General features: G+C 39.7%; 1 long non-coding RNA gene across 1 annotated transcript in view; it reads right to left on the bottom strand.

Moving 5' to 3' along the window:
* LOC134577602 (uncharacterized) overlaps positions 1-4,250 on the bottom strand; it is a 9,639-nt gene extending 5,389 nt beyond the window's left edge. Inside the window, exon 1 of the long non-coding RNA XR_010086046.1 lies at positions 4,151-4,250. This is a non-coding gene — a long non-coding RNA (uncharacterized LOC134577602). The remainder of the gene's footprint in view (positions 1-4,150) is intronic.
* Between the last annotated feature and the right edge of the window lie 5,839 nt (positions 4,251-10,089).

Raw genomic sequence — 10,089 nt, 5'->3', positions numbered from 1 at the left:
TTTTGCATTTTTCACACACAAATGCCACTTACACAGACGATATAATTGTTGTGATGCGTTTTACTTGGTCACTAGTAGCCACTTGGTCACAAACACCGACCAAAATTGGCGTTCAAATTAGTTTTTTGCATTTTTCACACACAAACAAATATGAACACTAACACTTGCCAGTGTTTGTGACCTAGTTAAAAAGTTTGGACATACCCCATTTGCAATACCTTGGGTTGTCTACTTTTGCTAATGGTATGCCATCATGGGGAGTAATTCTTAATCCTGGGCTACCATACGGTCTCAAAGGCAACGTAACCAATCTGGCAAATTTCAATGTGAAAAAACAGAAAAATGGAACACGCTATATTTGACCCTGTAACTTCCCAAAACATCATAAAACCTGTACATAGGGGGTACTGTGTTACACGTGAGACATTGCTTATACTGCAATAAAATACACATATTTATATTCAGCAAACCGTATTATGACATTAACAGTTAGAATGTCACGTAGAACTAAACATTTTTTTTAATACTTATTTTCTCCCATTTTTTTATATTTTTTTCATATTAAATTATGTTTTCATACCTAAATATTTAATGTTAAATGAAAGCCCCGTTTCCCCTGAATAAAATGATATATAATAAGGGGGGGTGCATATAATATGAAAGAGGTGAATTACGGTTGGACAGACATATAGCGCAAATTCCAGTTTTTGTTTACGTTTTGTTTTGATCACAACGTGTATATTTGGCTCAGTCCTTAAGGGGTTAAAGTTCAATTTAAAGTGCAGGAGATTAAAAACTTTGAAAGTATGTAAGATCTGATTGAAAATGAAAGTATTTTTTTCATGCAGGCTGTGTCAGTTACAGCCAAGGGTGGTGTGGCTATGGCTGCAAAAACCAAAACCAAAGTAAATGGCTGAGCATTGAGCAGTGAGACTGCAGAGGAATTATCTGCACACCAAAACTGCTTCATTAACCTAAAGCTGTTTTGGTGACTATAGAGTCCCTTTAATGCCATCTCTAAATAGCCACTGACAATAGCTCTTAGTAGCCCTTTACATATTCCTGAGTTTACCGAGCTCCCCAATAAATTGCTGGGTTTATACACCCCAATATATTCCTGAGTTTACAGAGCTCCCCCATAAACCCCAATATATTCCTGAGTTTACCGAGCTCCCCCATACATTGCTGGGTTTCTACACCCCAATATATTCCTGAGTTTACAGAGCTCCCCCATAAACCCCAATATATTCCTGAGTTTACCTAGCTCCCTCATACATTTCTGGGTTTATACACCCCAATATATTCCTGGGTTTACCTAGCTCCCCCAAACATTGCTGTGTTTATACACCCCAATATATTCCTGAGTTTACCGAGCTCCCCCATAAATTGCTGGGTTTATACACCCCAATATATTCCTGAGTTTACAGAGCTCCCTCATACATTTCTGGGTTTATACACCCCAATATATTCCTGGGTTTACCTAGCTCCCCCATACATTGCTGTGTTTATACACCCCAATATATTCCTGAGTTTACAGAGCTCCCCCATACATTGCTGGGTTTATACACCCCAATATATTCCTGAGTTTACAGAGCTCCCCCATAAATTGCTGGGTTTATACACCCCAATATATTCCTGAGTTTACCAAGCTCCCCCATACATTGCTTGGTTTATACACCCCAATATATTCCTGAGTTTACCGAGCTCCCCCATAAATTGCTGGGTTTATACACCCCAATATATTCCTGAGTTTACAGAGCTCCCCCATAAATTGCTGGATTTATACACCCCAATATATTCCTGAGTTTACAGAGCTCCCCCATACATAGCTGGGTTTATACACACCAATATATTCCAGAGTTTACCGAGCTCCCCCATACATTGCTGGGTTTATACACCCCAATATATTCCTGAGTTTACAGAGCTCCCCCATAAATTGCTGGGTTTATACACCCCAATATATTCCTGAGTTTACAGAGCTCCCCCATAAATTGCTGGATTTATACACCCCAATATATTCCTGAGTTTACAGAGCTCCCCCATACATAGCTGGGTTTATACACACCAATATATTCCAGAGTTTACCGAGCTCCCCCATACATTGCTGGGTTTATACACCCCAATATATTCCTGAGTTTACAGAGCTCCCCCATAAATTGCTGGGTTTATACACCCCAATATATTCCTGAGTTTACCGAGCTCCCCCATACATTGCTGGGTTTATACACCCCAATATATTCCTGAGTTTACAGAGCTCCCCCATAAATTGCTGGGTTTATACACCCCAATATATTCCTGAGTTTACAGAGCTCCCCCATACATTGCTGGGTTTATACACCCCAATATATTCCTGAGTTTACAGAGCTCCCCCATAAATTGCTGGGTTTATACACCCCAATATATTCCTGAGTTTACAGAGCTCCCCCATACATTGCTGGGTTTATACACCCCAATATATTCCTGAGTTTACAGAGCTCCCCCATAAATTGCTGGGTTTATACACCCCCATATATTCCTGAGTTTACAGAGCTCCCCCATACATTGCTGGGTTTATACACCCCAATATATTCCTGAGTTTACAGAGCTCCCCATACACCCCTATATATTCCTGGGTTTACCTAGCTCCCTCTTACATTGCTGAGTTTATACAACCCCAATACTTTCCTGAGTTTACCGAGCACCCCCATATATTGCAGAGTTTACAGAGCTCCCCCATACATAGCTGAGTATATACACCTCCATATAATACTGGGTTTACAGAGCTCCCCCATACATTGCTGAGTTTATACACCCCCATATAATACTGGGTTTACAGGGCTCCCCCATACATTGCTGAGTTTACTGATTCTCCCATACATAGCTGAGTTTATACACCCCCATATAATACTGGGTTTACAGGGCCCCCCCATACATAGCTGAGTTTATACACCCCCATATAATACTGGGTTTACAGAGCTCCCCCATACATAGCTGAGAATATACACCCCCATATAATACTGGGTTTACAGAGCTCCCCCATACATTGCTGAGTTTATACACCCCCATATAATACTGGGTTTACAGAGCTCCCCCATACATTGCTGAGTTTATACACCCCCATATAATACTGGGTTTACAGAGCTCCCCCATACATTGCTGAGTTTATACACCCCCATATAATACTGGGTTTACAGAGCTCCCCCATACATAGCTGAGTTTATACACCCCCATATAATACTGGGTTTACAGAGCTCCCCCATACATAGCTGAGTTTATACACCCCCATATAATACTGGGTTTACAGAGCTCCCCCATACATTGCTGAGTTTATACACCCCCATATAATACTGGGTTTACAGAGCCCCCCCATACATAGCTGAGTTTATACACCCCCATATAATACTGGGTTTACAGAGCTCCCCCATACATAGCTGAGTTTATACACCCCCATATAATACTGGGTTTACAGAGCTCCCCCATACATAGCTGAGAATATACACCCCCATATAATACTGGGTTTACAGAGCTCCCCCATACATAGCTGAGTTTATACACCCTCATATAATACTGGGTTTACAGAGCTCCCCCATACATAGCTGAGTTTATACACCCCCATATAATACTGGGTTTACAGAGCTCCCCCATACATAGCTGAGTTTATACACCCCCATATAATACTGGGTTTACAGAGCTCCCCCATACATAGCTGAGTTTATACACCCCCATATAATACTGGGTTTACAGAGCTCCCCCATACATAGCTGAGAATATACACCCCCATATAATACTGGGTTTACAGAGCTCCCCCATACATTGCTGGGTTTATACACCCCCATATAATACTGGGTTTACAGAGCTCCCCCATACATAGCTGAGTTTATACACCCCCATATAATACTGGGTTTACAGAGCTCCCCCATACATTGCTGAGTTTATACACCCCCATATAATACTGGGTTTACAGAGCTCCCCCATACATAGCTGAGTTTATACACCCCCATATAATACTGGGTTTACAGAGCTCCCCCATACATTGCTGGGTTTATACACCCCCATATAATACTGGGTTTACAGAGCTCCCCCATACATAGCTGGGTTTGTAGGATCCTGCAATAATAATCGATTATTCCAAGACGCCAGGATACTGTGCTGTTTGTAGCAGTAATATTACCTTCTATGTTGCTGCTCCTGTCACCACTCTCTGAAGGCCAACGCCACGACTTGACAAACATTTTATAACTTGGCAGGGAGGAGTTGCTGGGCTTCGCCCATTACATTTGTATCCGTTAATAATGTGAATATGCTGATAGGTAAAATCCCAATGACAGCGCTCTGTTTATTTTACAGTTAAATCCGCCAGTTGGATCTCAGCTCAGATTGTGGCCATACCGTACCTAAAGAACAAGTTAAACATCATCAACTCCGCGTTATTCTGTATAGTGAGATTTGTACCAATTTGACTTGTTCGGCTTAAATTTTAAATTCCCTTTAAATTAGCTTTAAATTCCTAACATTCCACACGTTTAACACTCGTAGTCATTGTTAGATATTATTATTATTAGAAGTGCAGTATGTATATTATCATATTCCTTAGTAACATCTCACTATCGCCGCCAGAACCCCGATTATAGGATGTTGTTCATACAGCTCACCGCGAGCATTTCCTTTATTTTATCAGTGATATTACATATCGCTCAATTATAAAATTATATCATGAAGTAATATCGAGACGTCATCGGCCAAAGTGCAGATTGCGAAGTTATATCATGAAGTAATATCGAGACGTCATCGGCCACAGTGCAGATTGCGAAGTTATATCATGAAGTAATATCGAGACGTCTTCGGCCACAGTGCAGATTGGGAAGTTATATCATGAAATCATATCGAGACGTCATCGGCCACAGTGCAGATTGGGAATTTATATCATGAAATCATATCGAGACGTCATCGGCCACAGTGCAGATTGTGAAGTTATATCATGAAATCATATCGAGACGTCATCGGCCACAGTGCAGATTGTGAATTTATATCATGAAATCATATTGAGACGTCATCGGCCACAGTGCAGATTGCGAAGTTATATCATGAAATCATATCGAGACGTCATCGGCCACAGTGCAGATTGCAAAGTTATATCATGAAATCATATCGAGACGTCATCGGCCACAGTGCAGATTGCAAAGTTATATCATGAAATCATATCGAGACGTCATCGGCCACAGTGCAGATTGTGAAGTTATATCATGAAGTCATATCGAGACGTCATCGGCCACAGTGCAGATTGTGAATTTATATCATGAAATCATATCGAGACGTCATCGGCCACAGTGCAGATTGTGAATTTATATCATGAAATCATATCGAGACGTCATCGGCCACAGTGCAGATTGTGAATTTATATCATGAAATCATATCGAGACGTCATCGGCCACAGTGCAGATTGCGAAGTTATATCATGAAATCATATCGAGACGTCATCGGCCACAGTGCAGATTGCGAAGTTATATCATGAAATCATATCGAGACGTCATCAGCCACAGTGCAGATTGTGAAGTTATATCATGAAATCATATCGAGACGTCATCAGCCACAGTGCAGATTGTGAAGTTATATCATGAAATCATATCGAGACGTCATCGGCCACAGTGCAGATTGCGAAGTTATATCATGAAGTCATATCGAGACGTCATCGGCCACAGTGCAGATTGTGAAGTTATATCATGAAATCATATCGAGACGTCATCGGCCACAGTGCAGATTGTGAATTTATATCATGAAATCATATCGAGACGTCATCGGCCACAGTGCAGATTGTGAAGTTATATCATGAAGTAATATCGAGACGTCATCGGCCACAGTGCAGATTGTGAAGTTATATCATGAAATCATATCAAGACGTCATCGGCCACAGTGCAGATTGTGAATTTATATCATGAAATCATATCGAGACGTCATCGGCCACAGTGCAGATTGTGAAGTTATATCATGAAGTCATATCGAGACGTCATCGGCCACAGTGCAGATTGCGAAGTTATATCATGAAATCATATCGAGACGTCATCGGCCACAGTGCAGATTGTGAATTTATATCATGAAATCATATCGAGACGTCATCGGCCACAGTGCAGATTGCGAAGTTATATCATGAAATCATATCGAGACGTCATCGGCCACAGTGCAGATTGTGAATTTATATCATGAAATCATATTGAGACGTCATCGGCCACAGTGCAGATTGCGAAGTTATATCATGAAATCATATCGAGACGTCATCGGCCACAGTGCAGATTGGGAAGTTATATCATTAAATCATATAGAGAATTCACAGGCCACAGTGCAGATTGCGAAGTTATATCATTAAATCATATAGAGAATTCACAGGCCACAGTGCAGATTGCGAAGTTATATCATTAAATCATATAGAGAATTCACAGGCCACAGTGCAGATTTCGAAGTTATATCATGAAGTGATATTGAGACGTCACAGGCCACAGTGCAGATTGCGAAGTTATATCATGAAGTCATGTATGTGCGTAGTGGGGAATCGCGATGCAGCCTAGAACAAAAACTAACCCCATTCAACCCCCCAATAACGACAGACCACTTAATATGGATGAACAGGCCACAGCATTTATTATAACAAACTAAATTACTGCATAACACATCCATAACTTTATTTATTAAATCTCTTCTTTTCTGTAACCAAAAACGTTAGACATAAATAAGCATAAATTAATACATAAGCATAAATATATACATATATAACTCCACACATAGTGTTATACAGTGACCCAACCGTCCTTGCCAATAAACATCCAGTGGTTCCTAATCACCACTTCCTCTCACCTCCCCCCTCGTCATAAAAATCATATCTTTCCAATGCCCTCTATCAGCCGACCTTATCCACGCTCGATGGGCACGAGACCTCAGGCAACCTAATGTTAACCTTTGAAGCAGGGGAGGTTGAGACCTTAAAAACTTGTTCATCTCATTCCATATACTTAAACGTAACCCCTCAAACTCAATTGGCAAGGACATACCCCTTGTCCTTGCTAGCTGTGACTAAATATACCAATAGGGCGGGCGGGAGGGAAGCTGTTTGCTGGCCCGAATCCCAAGTGGCACTGAGGTAAGACCTCCCCCACACTAACTTACACAGAACATAATCCCACCCACACACTCTTTCCCAGCCAATCCCATGCATCTATCCCCGCACTCCTACATGTGCCCTTGTCCGCTTAGCTGCGCTATCTCCCCAGGGCCTTATCGAGAAGTCAGAGGCCACAGTGCAGATTGTGAAGTTATATCATGAAGTCATATCGAGACATCAGAGGCCACAGTGCAGATTGTGAAGTTATATCATGAAGTCATATCGAGACATCAGAGGCCACAGCGCAGATTGTGAAGTTATATCATGAAGTAATTTCAAGATGTCAGAGGCCACACGGCGCAGATTGTCTGACCTTTGCCACCCCCCCATTTCCATTGATGGATACATCACTCTCTACTTCTGACCAGTGACTCCTCACTCTCTGCTTCTGCCCTGTGCCCCACACTCTCTACTTCTGACCTGTGCCCCCCATTTTCTGCTTTTGCCCTGTGCTCCACCCACTCTCTACTTCAGTAATGCTGCAAACATAACAATATCACATGTCTACACCTATGTATGTCAGAGTGTGTGTGTGCCACTGTGTGTTTTTCACTGTGTGTATATGTGTGTACATGTGCCAGTGTGTATCTGAGTGTGTGTATGTGCCATACAAACAAACCCCAGTTTTAAAATGTTAAAATGTTATGCACACTACAAACTCTACTCACAAACACACACCTTGATTTAAAAGCCAATACTGCATACAAGTACACCTGCATTCCTACTTATACAAATACAACCTTGCAATGGTGGGTGAATGGTAGATCCCCAGCTGGTATAGTAGCATTGCAGTTGTACGACAGATGGGGATCTATCTTTTCGCCACTCTGGTGCTATGGGGGCGGGGGGGGGGGCAAAAAACTTTCTTACATCAGGGCTACTGGGTTAGGGTGGAGAGTGCGACTGCATGCCAGGCAGTAGGGGTGTGGGGGAGGGTCCAGGGGACCCAAGCAAATACATTGGTAGATGATATTCCTGTATTTAGTGAATGATCCCCAGGTTCTGTAGGTATAAAAAACCAACATGGGGTAATATGTATTAACACAATATATACAGTAAAACACTTAGAACACTCACAATATTTAGAGCCTTTATGAGTTGGCTCTAAACTGTAACAGCAGGTACATCAATCAGATGTGGGAATGTGGATATATGGTCAGGTCCCCCAGAAGGTATCAGAAGTCTTCTGTGTGGTAAATCAGGAACCAGGTAAATAAAAGGTAAATACTTTTATGTGACAATATAAAATAAAGTAAAAAGGCACAACACGTTTCGACCTTGTACAATAGGTCTTCCTCAGGTGCATATAGTGCAGCATGTGAGCAAAAGCTCTTATATATCATACATAATAAGTACAAACAATTACAATAATTAACAGGTGAACATTCATTAAGTAGCCCCTTCCCCATATATGAAGCATTTCCTACTTTTTCTATATAATTAGACGTTAAAATTTGCTTTAAATTTCTGGTCACTCTAAAAATAAATTAGAGTTTATCACCTTGTTCTTGTTTCAAAATATGCCAGTTCTTATTTATAATTATTTTTACATACCAATATTACTACAATAATTGAAAATAAGTGGTATTTCTTTGGTTATTTTGATCCTTCTTTTATAGTTTAGTAGTTGTGATCTGTTTAGGTCCTTAAGACTGTCAATATCTTCCTGAAGGTTATCTTCCTTATATCCTTTTTGTAAAGACTTTGTTTGTTTGTTTGTTTTTAAATGACGACTGATTCATAAAATATGTCTGATCTGAACAGTTTCTTTTGACTTGTAAAAATTGACCCTTGGGAATATTATGTAGCCATGGGTCATGGTGGCAACTACTTGTTCAATAAAACTATTTACATTAACTTGTTTAAAGAGGGTACAGGTTTTGAACTGTTCCTGAGAAATATAAATGTTAAGATCTAAAAAATCAGTAGTTGTCGGGCTGACATTTTTTGTTAATTTGATACCCCAATCATTGGAGTTAAGATGGTTAAAAAAATAGATTAAAATCCACCTCAGACCCTTTCCAAATAATAAAAATATAATCTATGTATCGCTTATATAGGGCCAGGTTTGCTCCCCAAGTATGTCCTTGGTAAATAAATAATCTTTTTCAATAGGATATAAAAAGATTGGCATATCTGGGGGCAAACTTGGTCCCCATAGTGGTACCTCGAGCCTGAAGGTAAAAATCATCATCAAACCAAAAATAATTATTGATTAAAATCATCTCTATTCCTTTGATGATAAAATCAATCTGTACATCTAAGAATTCTTTAGATTGTTTTAAATAAAACTGCGACCATTCCTTGATGTTCTATTATGGTGTACAAACTGGTGACATCACATGTAATTAGCAGATAACCCTCTTCACAATGTTGTTCTTCTAAATTTTTAAAAGACTCATAAGAGTCTTGAAGGTAGAAACGGCACAATTTGACTAATGGTTGAAGAAAAGAGGCAATAAATTGTCATAGTGTAGATAAAATTGAGAAACTCTTGGCCTGCCTGGTGGATTTTCTAAACTTTGGGTAGGGTATATATAACAGGTATTTTTTAATGTTCAGTCTGAAGAAAGTAATATTCATTTTTTATTTAACACACCCTTATTTAAACCTTCTTGTAAAAAAAACATTTATATTTAGTTTTAATTTCTATAGTGGGGTTTTTATTTATTATTTTGTAAGTGGTTGTATCTTAAGAGATTTTCACATCTAGCAGAACTAATAAAGATTTTAACATCACCTCTATTATTACATGTGAATCTAAGAATGTTATTTATTTATTACAATGTACGTGCGGTTTACAATATATAGGTAAGACATCTAGACCTTTAAAAACAAGATTCTATGAACACATAAGAAATATTAAAATCGGTTTTGTAAATCACAGTGTGTCAGAGCACTTTTTGGAAAAACATAACTCCAATCCTAGAGAAATGGAGTTTGTAGCAATACAGAAAGTC

This window comes from Pelobates fuscus, chromosome 11, assembly GCF_036172605.1.
Source record: "Pelobates fuscus isolate aPelFus1 chromosome 11, aPelFus1.pri, whole genome shotgun sequence".
NCBI lineage: Eukaryota > Metazoa > Chordata > Amphibia > Anura > Pelobatidae > Pelobates > Pelobates fuscus.
The sequence above is the reverse complement of the archived record's forward strand: the minus strand, read 5'-3'. Positions and strand labels throughout refer to the sequence as shown.